The sequence below is a fragment of the Lissotriton helveticus genome, chromosome 11, assembly GCF_964261635.1.
Source record: "Lissotriton helveticus chromosome 11, aLisHel1.1, whole genome shotgun sequence".
Classification (NCBI taxonomy): domain Eukaryota; kingdom Metazoa; phylum Chordata; class Amphibia; order Caudata; family Salamandridae; genus Lissotriton; species Lissotriton helveticus.
Window position 1 is genome coordinate 66,558,524 of NC_136072.1, and position 15,821 is coordinate 66,574,344.

Here is a 15,821-nt window from a genome sequence, read left to right on the forward strand (position 1 = left end):
GGCAGGCACGGCTGGAATATATTGCTCTCTCGGTCAGCATTACCCTGTCCATGGTCTGGCACCACTGGGACCTAGTCGGCAGGTCTGCCGCCCCCCATCGTTGTGCTATGTCGCGTTTCGCCACCATGACCCCTGCTGTGACCCAGAGTCGTTCATACCTGGACAGGTCAGTAGGTTCCCATATATTCAGTAAACACCTCCTCGGGTCAGGCAGTAGGGAGTGTTCTAGTGTTTGTGAGAGAGTGCGGTGTATTTGTTTCCAGTACTCCTGGATTTTGGGACAGTCCCATATGGTGTGAAAGAAAGTGCCTTCCTCTCCGCAGCCGCGCAAACAATAAGGATGGGGCGCGCGCTGTATGCGGTGCAATACTGTCCTCGTGTAATAAACCCTGTGGAGGACCTTAAATTGAACTAGTCTCATGCGCGCCGAGATGCCCACCTCCCTAGGTGAACCCAGCGCCGCATTCCACTCATGTTCGTCCATATCCTGAACGTCTCCCTCCCATTTCTCCTTCAGGAGGAGCGTCGGATCAGGGGAATTATTAAGCAGTTTACGATAGGTGAGGGACGTCGCTTTCACCAACATGTAATCTGTGAGGAGGCGGTCTTCCAGGGGAGAAGACTCCGGCAGTGGTGTGCCGGGTGGTAGGACTGCGAGCAGTGCATGGCGAATTTGAACGTACCTGTAAAGTTCCCTGTCACCAAAATCGTACAGCTCTTTCAGCCGGGTAAAGGGAATTACTTCCTCCCTCTCCCACAAGTCCCCTACTGTGGAGATGCCAATCGTGTCCCATTGAGCGAACCCCTTGGTGTTTCTGAGAGTGCCCAACGCTCGGGAGTCCCACAGTGGAGTCATTTCGGTTATCCTCCCCTTCCAACCCAGGGCCTCCGTCGCTGCGTGCCATATTTGAACTGTAAGTTTCGTGGGGCCCAGTAGTGCCCGCATCTTGCGGCGATCGTACAAAGGCCCTAACAAGCTATTGACACCCAGTTGAGTCCTGTCTGAATGAAATGCCGGGTCAGTATGTGGCGCGTGGATCCACTGATTAATCGGCTTGAGGTGTGCAGCCCAGTAATACAATTTTAGATTCGGCAACGCGATACCTCCGCTGTACCAGTCTCTGTGTAGCTTGGACTGCGCCACTCGTGCTGGGAGGTTACCCCACAGAAGGTTGGAGACCAGAGCCGCCGCTTTCTGGAAGAACTTAGGTGGCACAGGATATGGTGAGTTTTCAAGGACATACAAAAACCGCGGTAATGCCATCATCTTGTAAAGTGCCGCCCTGCCCAAGAGTGTTAACGGCAGGCTCGACCAGAATTCTACATCTCGTTTAAGCCGGACCAGGTGCGGAGTCAGATTCTTATCCATGAATTCTGCTGGTTCCCTAGTGACATGTATTCCCAGGTATTTAAAGGACGTCCCCGCCAGCTTCAGCGGGCACGCACTGTCGAGAGTCAGGGCTGGACCTTGCAGAATGTAAACTTCAGACTTGGCCCAGTTTAGCGTATAGCCTGAGACACTGCCGTGGGTGTCGCAGATGCGCAGTAACGCTGGTATGCCTTCATCGGGGTCGGTTAGATATACTAACATATCATCGGCGTACAAGGAAAGCCGGTCTTCCCAACCCCCAGGCCACGTTATGCCTTTAATGAGGGGTGAAGCTCGTATGAGGGTTGCGAGGGGTTCAAGCGAGATAGCAAACAGCAAGGGCGACAGAGGGCACCCTTGCCGCGTGCCTCTTCCCAAGGGGAATGCATGCGAAATATGACCATTAGCTACCACGTGCGCCAGTGGGTCCGTGTAGAGCAGCTTGACCCATGCCAGAAAGCGAGGGCCAAAGCCCATACGCGTCAGTGTCTCGAACAAGTATTCCCACTCCACCAGATCAAATGCCATCTTGGCGTCAAGCGCTAGAATCACTGCTGGTGATTTAATGGCGTCAGTTCTAGCCAGCACCCCGTGCAGTCGCCGCAGGTTCAACGCCGTGTTCCTGTGTGGCATAAATCCGGACTGATCCGGATGTATGATCGAAGGCAAATGTGGCAGAATCCTTAGTGCCAGGAGTTTAGCCAGGATTTTCACTTCCGCGTTTAATAGGGAAATGGGCCGATAGGAGGAACAATCCTCCGGCGGTTTCCCCGGCTTGGGGATTGTTACGATAGTCGCCACTCGTTGGTCAAGCGGAAGTGAGCCCTTCTCGAGACTATCCCTGAACATCCCCAACAGATGTATACTGAGGGTCTCCGGCATCGCCTGGTACCATTCTATGGGTATACCATTCGGTCCCATCGCCTTACCTGGGTTAAGTGCATGAATGGCCAGTTGGATTTCCTCCACAGTAATATCTGCCTCTAAGTCGTTTGACGCCTCTGGTGACAGTGATTGTACCTCAATCGGAGCCAAGAGAGCTCTCGCGGTTTCGGATGTGACTATCCGTTCCGGGGTGTATACTTGTTGGAAATAGGCCGCCAGTATCTCTGTGATGCGCCTAGGGTCTGAATGTGGCACTCCATGCATGTCCTTGAGCCGCTGTATCCCCCTGGAATTGGTCTCACGCTTATCCAGCCACGCCAGCATTTTCCCTGCTTTGTCCCCCACCTCATAAATTCTATTCTGAGTATCTGTTATGTAGCCTTTAACAACCACGCGGAGGTGATCGTTGTACAACTGCTGTTGGAGAGTGAGTGCGTGTAGGGTGGAGGGAGAGGGGTGTAGCTCATGGGCCGTGGTCCGATCCTTCAGTGCCACCTCTAAAGCGGCCAGTGCCTGGGATTGCTGCCTCCTATACCCAGTTATAGTGTTAATTGCTTGCCCTCTCAGGACCGCCTTATAGGCTTCCCAGAGTGTCGCTGAAGAGCGTACTGAGTGTACATTTTCCAGAAAGTATTGTTCCGTGGCACGTGCAAGGGCCTTACGGACCTGTGGAATTTTAAAGTAGGATGCATGGATGGGGTAGATGCGCTTACGTGTTCTCGCTCGCATGGTGAGAGTCAGTGTGAGGGGTGAATGGTCTGAAACCCCCCGAGGGTGTATCACTAGGTTGTCAACGTGACGAAGGCCATCGCCCATTGACAAAAAGTAGTCGATACGGGATAGGCTACCATGTACTGCGGAGAGAAAGGTGTATTGTTGTGCGCCCGGGTGTAAGTGTCTCCAGATGTCAGTCATTCCCATGGCCATTGCAAACCGCCGCAGGTACGTATCCCCCCCCGCCAGGGCCGGTGTGGGACGTCTATCTAGCCGTGTGTCCATGACCGCGTTGAAGTCTCCCCCTAAGATATTCTCCCCCTCCGGTAGAGTCAGCAGGAAGTCTCCTAATCTAGGGAGGTGTACTGAATGCAGTGCCGGCGGAATGTATACTGATATAAGGTTGAAAAGTGACCCCTCCCATTGCCCATGCACAGCCGCGAAGCAGCCTTGATCATCCGTGTGAGACGATAGAGGCAGGAATCGTGAATTCTTTTTTATTAAAACACCGGACCCTCTAGAACCAGATGTGAAGTCTGAATGAGCCCACATTTTGTAACCCCGTCTATCCAGAGCTTTTCTAGCCCCCCCCATTAGGTGAGTCTCCTGCAGCAAGGCCACGGTAGGTCGCAGTCGCTTAATAGCAGTCAATACCAACCCCCGTTTAACCTTGTCTCCCAAACCTCGAACATTCCAGGACAGTAAGGACAGAGTTGGGCTTTGTGTATCGGTGGAGTCCAGTCCCTCTAATGGTGGTACGTCGTTAGCCATTGGGAATCAAGGGGTATGAAGTGGAGCATCCCGTAACAGTGGGAACAACTTTCATGCCTATACGGGTACAATCTTAGCATAAATATTACAAAACAATTCCTTTTCTCTGATTCCGTGCTTAACTGGGTCAGGTGGTTCGATACGTCCCCCGAGTGGTATGGTGTATTACTTGGCCGTACATATGTGTTCCCAACAAACAAATTCGTAACTGTAAAAGAACAACCCGTCCCCCTTTCCCCCCTCCCTGCTTCCCTGCCTAACGGACTTTCAACTGCCCGCCTCCCCAACTGAGCAGAGTGCTTAACCCAACCCATAACCAGAGTACTTGCGTGTAGGGGGGAGAGTGTCTCCCCGAGCAGGCGGCATCCCTGCGTGCCTCAGGTGAGGTCATGCCAGTGTCCACGTGCAGCAACTGAAACACGAAGGTGGTGGTCAGCAGTTGTGGTCAGCGTAGATCCTGGGGGGGGAGGGTCATCCCTCTCCATCCGCCCCTCCTGTTCCACGGGAGGGAGAGTCCTCTGCCCCCCCATCTCGACCAGATGCTTGCGAACCATGTCTGCTGTCGTCTCTGCGGTTGTGATCTGGTCCGCGGTTCCTGCGGTGCCGGCCCACCGTGTGCCAACCTTCCAGCCAATCCCGGGCAGCCTCGGGGGAGTCAAAAAACCACACTTTTTTGTCCGCAACAACTCTCAATCGTGCTGGGAAGATCATCGAGTACGGTAAGTCCTTCTCCCTCAACGTTCTCTTAACTTCCAGGAACGTTTTCCTTTTCCTAGCCACCTCAGCCGTGTAGTCAGGGAAAAACGCAAGTCTTGAGTTTTGAATCTGAATGGCGGGCGCCACCCTGGCGGCCTGCAGAATGGCATCACGGTCCCTGAAGTTAAATAGTCGTGCTAGTATAGGCCGTGGAGGGCCCCCTGTCTTCGGTTTTCCCCCCGGAACGCGGTGGGCCCTTTCTACCGAAAAGAAGTTTGAGAGTCCCTTTGGCTGAAGTCGGGTTTTTATCAAGTCCTCCACATAGAGGTCCATCGCCCCTGTGTCCTCGGATTCCGGCACGCCTAGGATTCGGACGTTGTTGCGTCTGGAGCGACCTTCCTGGTCATCGAGTTTGTCCCTCAGTATTTTGTTGTCAGCTTGAAGGCGCTCCATTGATGTTTGCAGTTCAGACACGTCCTCCACCAATGATTTGGTGACGACCTCTACTTGCTTGACCCTCTCGTTCATTTTTTGGAGGTCCGCCCGGATCAGGGTGACTTCAGTGGCGGTCGCCCCGACTGTCGCCTGCACCTGGGCCAACGCCGCCAGGACATCCTCAAGCGTGGCCTTCTTAGCCCCATCCGCGTCCGCCGCTTTCCCGGTGTTCTTGCGTTGTTCCTGGGGCGGTGATTGCTTCTCATACGCGAATTTATCCAGCTTCGCTTGGGTGGAGGTGTTTTTGGGGCCCCTGTTCGACATGGTAATGCACGATGTCAGCAGCGCCCAGACTCACAGCTCACCAGCGTTCGTGCCGACCGCGGCCGCACCAGCAAAGCACTCCCGCCGCAGACGCAGCCCGCAGTCCACAGCGAGGGGGCGAAGAGTCCTCCCCTCAGACTTACAGCCGTTAGGGGGCCCCCAGGGAATGCAACTCGGAGTACCGGCAAGGGGTGCGCCAAACCGCGCAGGGGCACCGCCCGAGGTCCCAGGAGCAAGGTGGTCGCTCGATCCCCCAATCCTTATGAAGACTGCGTGGTGGTGTGCTGGAGGTCCTCCTCACCCCTCCGGTGGCACTCCCGCGGATCTCGTGCGGGGGGTCGAGCACAGTAACGAAGGGGCCCCGCAGGGACCCGCCGCCCCCACTTGATATTCTTGGGAACTGGAGCCAGTACAGTCCCGATAGGGGAGTCTCCGTCAGGTGCCGGGGCGCCGCTCGCTCAAGGCGCGGAGAAATGGCGGCTGCACCGCCGCTGCCAACGGTCCAGAATGCGCCCACGACCAGAGCAACTGGCGGTGTACGGCTGTTCCAGGCGTCGCGGGGGTCAGCGCTCACCTCGGGGCCCCCGGGGGCACGATTGCGGGCTCTCCGGACCGCGCGTCCGGCGACCGACACTTCCTGCCGCTCCCCCGCCGCTCCAAGGCAATTTCCGGTCGGTCACTCTCTCTCCGCGACCCCGCTGCTTCCAGGCTGGCAGTAGGCCCTCCGCACCTTCGGTGTCCGCTCTGCTTACCGGAGCTCGTCTGTGCTGCCACCGTTCTCAATTCCGCAGCGTTGGGTGCCGCACGGACTCCGGGTCCGATCCTCTCCCACCAGCACTTAAAAATTCAGGATTGATGTGACGGATTGTCGCGGGAAGCCGCCGTTACTCGGGAGCCTCTCTACGCTGCGGCCGCCATCGTCGGCTGCTAGCCACGCCCCCCCACAACAAATTCTTTTGAACGTACTCAGTCCAGGCATCGTCCCTTGCTCATTGCACCATCAGGATTCAAGCAAGCCGGGCCGAAGACGGCTGTAATGCCAGAAACCGGTCCCCGGAAGCTTGTTTCCTTCCCAGTGTAAGAATTGGCTTTTGTAGTTTGGTTTGCCCTGTTCCCATCATGCACTGGGACAGGAACAGACTAATTTGCATACAGCCAGGTTCTGAAACTGGGATGGTGCAATAAGCTAAAAAACGGTGTTGGATCTAGCCCTGATCTTTTGACTGGGTGAGAGTATTCTGCTTAATTCAGAGACTCTGTCCCTCACTACCCCTTGTTGTAAATATCGTTACTTCTCTAGACTGTTCACAAACAACAAGGGTTGTAAATCAATGAAACAGTACAAACGTACTTACCCCTTGGCTTCGGGTATTGCAATACCTGAATAAAAACCCAAAAAACCAAAACAAAACAAAGTTTTGTGGGAGTGACCCACCAAATACTTAACTAAGGATCGTTCTACACCAGCGAAGGTCCGTCTATCGTCTCGCTTTACCAAACATCATCAGAAGGGTCCAAGGCAGGGCGACAGTCAGGGCAGCAGTCGTCAGCAGCCGTCGGAGAGGAGTAGCCGCGCTGTCAAAGACCTTCGGTCCACTTTCAACATACGGGGGTCGATCACGTGGTGCGCTTCCTCCGGAATTTTCTTGCGGGGCTCCTCACGACCCTCGGGCTCAACTGCTACCGTTGAAGTCGCCCCACGTTGGGCACCAGTTGGAGAACCGTAGCCTTAAGGCTCGGCGGCACAGGGTACGCCTGAAATCCCCTGGATTCACCTGCCTTGTCAGAAACAGAGACACAGACTCTTCGTCTGGCGTAGAAGATAGTATGTGTTAGCTGCAGCTAGTACAGTGGTCTTAGAAGTCGTTGGTAGAACGAGGTTCAAAAGAGACTTGCCACTTAACTCCGTGGTGCACAGGTTTATATACGATACAATACAATGCAAAATGCAATCACACAAGAGAATGAGACATGGGCAAACGTTATAAACAATACTTTAAGTCTAAGGCAACTCGAGTTTCCCGGTTATGTTTGCACTCGACCCCTTGAGTAAATTACAAGTGAATCCACACAATCCGATTTACGAGTAGAGAAAACACAGCTGCATGTTGTGGAAGGACAATCGTGAAACAGGAGAATGCAAGAGACATGTTACGGAGGATAACAGATAAGATAACTTGGAGGAAAGAATGGTGTGAACCAACAAATAGTCTGGACGGGGATTAATCAGCCCAGACAGGAATTAGTGTACTCGGCCAGACCCTGACACTAGTTAGTAAACACAAGCAAAGAAGCCACCTGACACGTAAATGCAGAAACGACAAAGACATCGCGTTCGCCGCGCTGCCTGAGTGAAGGCAACAAAATGGCAGCGACTACAAAATGGAGGCTGAGCACGAACGAATTCGTAACTTACAGAACCTCGCCCTGAACAGTAGAAACTGCAGTCCCACCGCCCACCCCTTCCATCCTCCAAATAGCAACGCTCAGGAAGAGCTGATCAGCAGCCCTTACCCAATACTGTGCTCGTTGAATCTCTAAGGGTAGCCCTGTCTCCATCCTCTTCTACTTTAGAATCTGGGTCCACACCCTCCAGCAACAGGAATGCAATCAATACACTCCCACTGTCCGAGGAAGCTGTATCCATCTCCATTTTGTGCCGTGCTACATCAGGTGACGTTCAAAATTAATCCCACTGACCCCAGTGCTCAGACTCTCACACCAGAGTCCTACTGCCACACATGGGCTACACACTCGTCGCACAAACGCACGCAGAATGTCACCACACGGTGGTGGGTTTCTCGTAACAGTGGAAATTTACACAAGAGGGGTCAGTAGATCACCATCTCATTGACACAGGGAAAAAAGATCTGGTCATACCATTGATCCATAAAAACTCAATACGCTGTCACCACTAATTAATGGGACTACCCAGAGCATGGACAGTAGTCGTATACCTGCCATGAAGCTATGCTTTGTTCGCCCCTTCCGGTCACAGAACAGGTTCTGGAAATCGAATCACCAAGGACTTGCCTAAGCCTTTTGGCAAACACTTGATTTGCGTGACCGAACCAATAGTCAGAATATCAGTTTTACAAGAATATATGACGATACAACACAAACAATTACAACGCATGCTTTTACATCGCAGTTTTTACAAAGCAACTACCATTACATCACATGATTTTACAACACATACATTTACAACGCATTTGTTAAAACTACCAATATAGCGTATTCCATTACAACGCATACCATTACACTGCATAATACTTTTATTGCAATAGTAGGGTAAGTGTTGGATAGCGAAGGGGTAACATTTACTATTCCCCCTTCAGTGAGTGCAACAGTAGGGAAAGTGTTGGATAGTGTAGGGGTAAAAATTACTATTACCACTCCAGTGAGTGCAACAGTAGGGAAAGTGTTGGATAGCGTAGGGGTAAAAATTACTATTCCCAACTACCCCAATACCTATACGCACCCTAAAACTTAAAAATCTCCATTACTAACCTTATAATGCGTTGTAATGGCATGTGTTGTAATGACATGCGTTGTAATTGCATGCGTTGTAATTGCATGTTATGTAAAGGCACTTGCGTTGTAAAAGTTGCATTGTAAAGCCATTGCGATGTAATGCCTGTGTTGTAATGGACGTTTCCCATTTCACAAGCACGTAGGCCCTCCGTGCAGGGGTACACTCCTGTCAGCACAGTCACCCAGACATGATCTCAAAATCAGTGGCAGCTGGCATCTACGGGGAGGAGGGGGTAGGCGTGCGCACGTTTAAAATAATATAAAAAAATTTAAAAACGTACCAAACTCACTGATTACCGAACTCCAGACCTCTTCTTTCGCCGACACAGGAACCGATGCTGGAACTCCCTTGACCAATCCTGGCGCTGCTCTCACCTGCGTGAGAGCAACGCTAGGATTGGTGGGAGCAGCCACACTCTGCACTCTACAGCACTCTGGAGAATTTTGCTAGCTCTAACCCAGCTGATAGAGATGTTTAAAGTGCCCGTGTGTGGGTGCCGTCACAAGACGGCCGGCCAAAAAGACATGCGCACTTTAAACAGTGCAATACCAGCCCACCCTCCTCCCTGCTGCCATTTTATTTTTAATCTTTGGAGCTTTTGGGGGATTTTTAAGTGGGGCGACACTCCGCTCAAACGGAGGAGCTGCCCCTGCTCAATACAAATCAAAATACTTTGTATTTCTACCTTGGGTTCATATGAGCTGCTTTGTAAAACAGCTACTCCAGAGGGTGTCTGTGAGACAGCAGGCTGCATACAATTTTATCACATACCTTGCAACCAACTGCTTATTTTGTGGTCTAGATTCACATTTTTCACACCCTGAGATGAGGCCTTACCTGGATTGCCTCCTGACCACATGCAGACTAATATTTTGCAACCCTGCAATAACCTGGCATACAGAAGATGAGAGAAAAGATGCATGTCTCTCTCTCTCTCGCCCTCTCCACTCTATGAAGTGCTGTCAGGTTTTACCTCCAGGTGTTGTTGTTGGTTGTAGAAAGTTCCTCAAAGTTGTAGAAAGTTGTAGAAAGTTCCTCAAAGATTACTTTTTTTTTTCAGGTGCCCGGGTTTCTGGGTACACTTCCTTCCAAAGCTAAGACCTACTTAGTTTCCGTGGCTCTCTAGTGGTAGCTGTGTTCGAGAACCAGGCTTACTTAGAGGAATGAAGTCAAACCTGGATTCAGATACTAGTGAATAATTTGTAAAAAAAAAAAAAGTGCTAGGGCTCTCGTCAGGAGGCAGCTTGCACTGGCCCATTTCCCCTGTCAGCCCCGCCTAAACAGAACCAAGTACTAACCATGACAATAGGGAAAGGGTGTGGCATAATGGCCAGAGCAGCCACCTTCGGAGCTGGGGAACTAGGTTCGAGTCTCGGCGTTGGTTCAACATCCTGTGATCCTAGGCAAATCTTTATGCCTACCATAAATGAATGTGTCTTTAACTGGGGCTCATGAAAAGCACAGGTGTTGATTAAGTGCCAGTACCGGAAACCACTGGCTCAAATTAAGCACTGCGATACTATATAATGCAGAAGGCATTACACTTAATAAAGATCAACATCCAGTTGAATTTAAAAAAAAGAATAGATTGATACATAGAGGTAGAAAAAAAAGAAAAAATAGATGTGCCAGAGAATTTGGTTAAAGAAACATGACTCAGAATAAATATTAAATAGTCAATGATCACATAAATTAAAATGGCAACTAATACCTTTCATTGTACAATATTAACACAAGGAGTGGCTCTCGGTCCCGATCTCTGTGAAGCCCTCCAGCTTCAGCTGCTTGGAAGGCCAATGCTCCTTTTAATAGACATAGAAAGAGGCAATGCACTATGGGATGTACAGTATGTCGCGAGATACCAGACACGCCTGCGGCAACAGGCTCCTCTAGCCAGAGGCGGTTGGTGACATTAAAAAATGGTGGGTCACACAGACAAGCTCACAAACACACACATAGTCACGATCATAAATACACCCACAACCACACACAATCAAGTTTTTAAAGTCAAGTTTATTTTATTTATGATCTCGGAACTCCATAGAGATCCACATAAACTGAAAGACCAACAACATATAAGAATTTGTATCCAACATAATTTCGTTTGGTCTTTTCATTGGGAAGCTATTTGTCTTATATTTTGTTCTGCCTTTGAAATATAATGCAACATTGCAGTTATAAGATAGATAGCTTGTGTTTCTCAGGTGCAGGGCCAAACATTGAGCCATAATATTTTATACAATAATAAATGATTAAAATGATTAAAATATCCTTTATGCCCTTAGTGCTGTCTATCGATGGGTTAAAAACCAAAGTTAGCAATTGCTCCCTTCATCTAGTGAGCCTTAATACAAATTTAAAAAACACTTTAAAAAGTTAAAAATCCTATGACAGAACATTTCATTTGGTGGCTCATAAATAGAATCAATTACTGCAGAGGCCGAGAGAATGGATAATTGTAAACAAATTGGTCTCATCCATTTACGCCGTCACAATAATAAAGCGGGGCAAATAAATAACCCATGATTACCATCCTGAATGGTGATGGTAACACACACAATCAATCACACAGCGATTCAGGACGGTCTCCAGTCCGTGGCTCTGCCTCCTCCTAAGACGAGGTGACGTAGGAAGGCAAACTGCATCTTACGCAATGTAGACGCGGCTCAGAGCAGCCTCTGGATTGGTTGGAAAAGGCTACCTCATCACTCCAAAAGGCACAGAAGCCCTCTGCCTGCTCTCCAACCCAGCTGTCTCGGACAGCTAAGTTGGAGAGTTTGAATTGCGCATGTCGGTTTGGCCGTAGCATGGTATTCGTCCAAACCTACAAGCACAATTCACACCGAAGGGTCACTCCTCATTGCTGCCACCCACACTCCTTTTGACAGCAAGCTGGAAAAGTAAAATGGTAATAAAATCATTTTTATTACCATTTTCTTTTTCTAGCTTTCTACCAGCAGTGTGGGGGACGATGCTCCTCTGCCCATATGGAGGCACCACCACTGCCTCTAGTGTGGAAGGGGTTTCCAAGGCAGCACAGTAGGTTTTGCTGCTGCTGCTGAGAAATTTTGGCCCATCGAAGGAGCTTCAGATGTGTATGTCTTGTAATCTAGTGGCAGGGGTTGGAGAATTTTTTCCCCTGCGGGTTCCTAAAGGCCTTGGGCTCCTCTTGGTTAGAGTCGTGTGGGAGGTTAACCAGTTAACCCCTCCCATGCTCGTGACGGAACCGTTCCGTCACGAGCCTCGGGTGGGCTGTGCTGGTGACGGAACGGTTCCGTCACGGCCCGCTTGCTGCGCCTGCGCGGCGTGAATTCTGCGCCTGCGCTGACATTCTAAAGAGTGGGCGGGCCGTGACGGAACCGTTCCGTCACAAGCACAGCTCACCCGAGGGCCGTGACGGAGCGGTTCCGTCACGAGTACGGGAGCGCCGCGCGGCCCCGCCTCCCCCTTAGCGCTGCGGCAGAATAGCCGCCGCAGCGAAGGGGTTAAAGAAGCTCTTGGGCTGAACCCATGAAGTTGGCTCATGATTGCTGGACCTTCTGCGTGATTTTCACAGGAGGCTTCATGTGTCAGTCACTGTAACAGCAAGCCTGAGGGGGCTCTCAGTTACCTCCATGCGAGATACAGAAGTGGGGCCCTTCGGGAACCCCCGATCCAAGTTAGAGCCTATCACTTGGCTGCCACGAAGGTGGTCCCAAAGTTCAGGAACTATTACTTAAAAACAAACGGGGATGTGGCTTTCATAGGGAATGTGAAAAAACACAAAGATTGAACAACACTGGACCTCACAGGCTTCTCCCCACACCTCACTCGCTCCCTCACCCTCTTTGTGCCCTACATTTCCTTATCTCCCCTTTCTTGTATTATTTTCTCCTCCTCACATGTGTACCTCCCCTCGCGCCCTCCCTCCCCCATTCTCTTTCTCTTCAATTTTATATTTTCCCTTTGCAAGGGCTTTCTCTCATCACTTTGTTTCTCCACTTCTATCAACTCTGCACCTGAGTTTCATCTCCACAATTCACTCTTCTCTCACTGTGAATCTCCTCTCTGTTTTTGCATGTTTCCCTCCCCCGATCTTTCCCTTTCAAACTCACTTTTTAGGTCAAAGCCTACCAGACAGCGCAGCGGTCTGGTTTCATCACAACTTCTTGTGGGCATTCATAAAGCTTCCCTGGGAATGCATTTTGACAATTTCTTACTATTGGCTTTCTGGGTTGTAACTCACAGTTGCTTGCTTTCTATTTGCTGAATTTATTGTCCTTAGAAAGTCCAGCTTGAGCTTGTCCCTCCCAAGAGCATGTCCTGTTTACTGTATCCTTCCAAGTACTTGTTTTCTGTAAACAAGCCTTCAACCTAGTTCTTATCTTGTCACATTTGCAGTCCATTAAAAGACAGAGGTCAAATGTCAGGCTCTGTCTTCCGAGAGAGCTTGGTGTTTACTTTTCTTTCTCTGACTTCAAAGTGAGAGAATTTCTGTGATAATCTGTTCCGCTGAGTAGCCATTTGAGAAGAGTGTGTAGGATGTTATTTTTTCTATCACACAACAAAAATGAACTGTGCTGATGTTTCAGAATATATCATAATTACAAAAGTACAAATGGAGCATTTTTTTTTGTAATTCTGAAATATGGTGGAAACAAACATTTGAATACAATCAAAACACATCAATACAATGGGTGATGACATTTCCACACATTATCATTTGTGCGCAGCAAAACTGTATGTCTCTGAAAATGTAATGGTAATTTCAAGTGAAAATGTGTTATCATTAATGGCAGTACACTCCCTTACCATTCATACTCCACACTGCTCCACTCTACTTTACAGCACCCCACTCTACTACAAGCCACTCCACTCTACGCCCCTCCACTCTAAGACACTCTACGGCACACCACTCAACTCCACACCATTCGACTCTATGCCACACACTCCACAACACAACATGCCACTCTTCTCTACACCACTCTACTCTAAGACACTCTACAGCACACCATTCGACTCCACACCATTCGACTGTATGCCACACACTCCAAGACACAACATGCCACTCTACTCTACGCCACTCTACTCTAAGACACTCTACAGCACACCATTCGACTCCACACCATTCGACTGTATGCCACACACTCCACAACACAACATGCCACTCTTCTCTACACCACTCTACTCTAAGACACTCTACAGCACACCATTCGACTCCACACCATTCGACTGTATGCCACACACTCCAAGACACAACATGCCACTCTACTCTACGCCACTCTACTCTAAGACACTCTACAGCACACCATTCGACTCCACACCATTCGACTGTATGCCACACACTCCAAGACACAACATGCCACTCTACTCTACGCCACTCTACTCTAAGACACTCTACGGCACACCACTCAACTCCACACCATTCGACTCTATGCCACACACTCCACAACACAACATGCCACTCTTCTCTACACCACTCTACTCTAAGACACTCTACAGCACACCATTCGACTCCACACCATTCGACTGTATGCCACACACTCCAAGACACAACATGCCACTCTACTCTACGCCACTCTACTCTAAAACACTCTACAGCACACCATTCGACTCCACATCATTCGACTCTATGCCACACACTCCACGAAACAACATGCCACTCTTCTCTACACCACTCCACTCTAAGACACTCTACGGCACACCACTCAACTCCACACCATTCAACTCTATGCCACACAGTCCACAGCACAACATGCCACTCTTCTCTACACCACTCTACTCTAAGACAGTCTACAGCTCACCATTCGACTCCACACCATTCAACTCTATGCCACACCCTCCACAACACAACATGCCACTCTACTCTACGCCACTCCACTCTAAGACACTCTACGGCTCACCATTCGACTCCACATCATTCGACTCTATGCCACACACTCCACGACACAACATGCCACTCTTCTCTACACCACTCTACTCTAAGACACTCTACAGCACACCATTCGACTCCACACCATTCGACTGTATGCCACACACTCCAAGACACAACATGCCACTCTACTCTACGCCACTCCACTCTAAGACACTCTACGGCTTACCATTCGACTCCACATCATTCGACTCTGTGCCACACACTCCACGACACAACATGCCACTCTTCTCTACACCACTCCACTCTAAGACACTCTACGGCACACCACTCAACTCCACACCATTCGACTCTATGCCACACAGTCCACAGCACAACATGCCACTCTTCTCTACACCACTCTACTCTAAGACACTCTACAGCACACCATTCGACTCCACCCCATTCGACTGTATGCCACACACTCCAAGACACAACATGCCACTCTACTCTACGCCACTCTACTCTAAGACACTCTACAGCACACCATTCGACTCCACACCATTCGACTGTATGCCACACACTCCAAGACACAACATGCCACTCTACTCTACGCCACTCTACTCTAAGACACTCTACGGCACACCACTCAACTCCACACCATTCGACTCTATGCCACACACTCCACAACACAACATGCCACTCTTCTCTACACCACTCTACTCTAAGACACTCTACAGCACACCATTCGACTCCACACCATTCGACTGTATGCCACACACTCCAAGACACAACATGCCACTCTACTCTACGCCACTCTACTCTAAGACACTCTACAGCACACCATTCGACTCCACACCATTCGACTGTATGCCACACACTCCAAGACACAACATGCCACTCTACTCTACGCCACTCTACTCTAAGACACTCTACGGCACACCACTCAACTCCACACCATTCGACTCTATGCCACACACTCCACAACACAACATGCCACTCTTCTCTACACCACTCTACTCTAAGACACTCTACAGCACACCATTCGACTCCACACCATTCGACTGTATGCCACACACTCCAAGACACAACATGCCACTCTACTCTACGCCACTCTACTCTAAAACACTCTACAGCACACCATTCGACTCCACATCATTCGACTCTATGCCACACACTCCACGACACAACATGCCACTCTTCTCTACACCACTCCACTCTAAGACACTCTACGGCACACCACTCAACTCCACACCATTCGA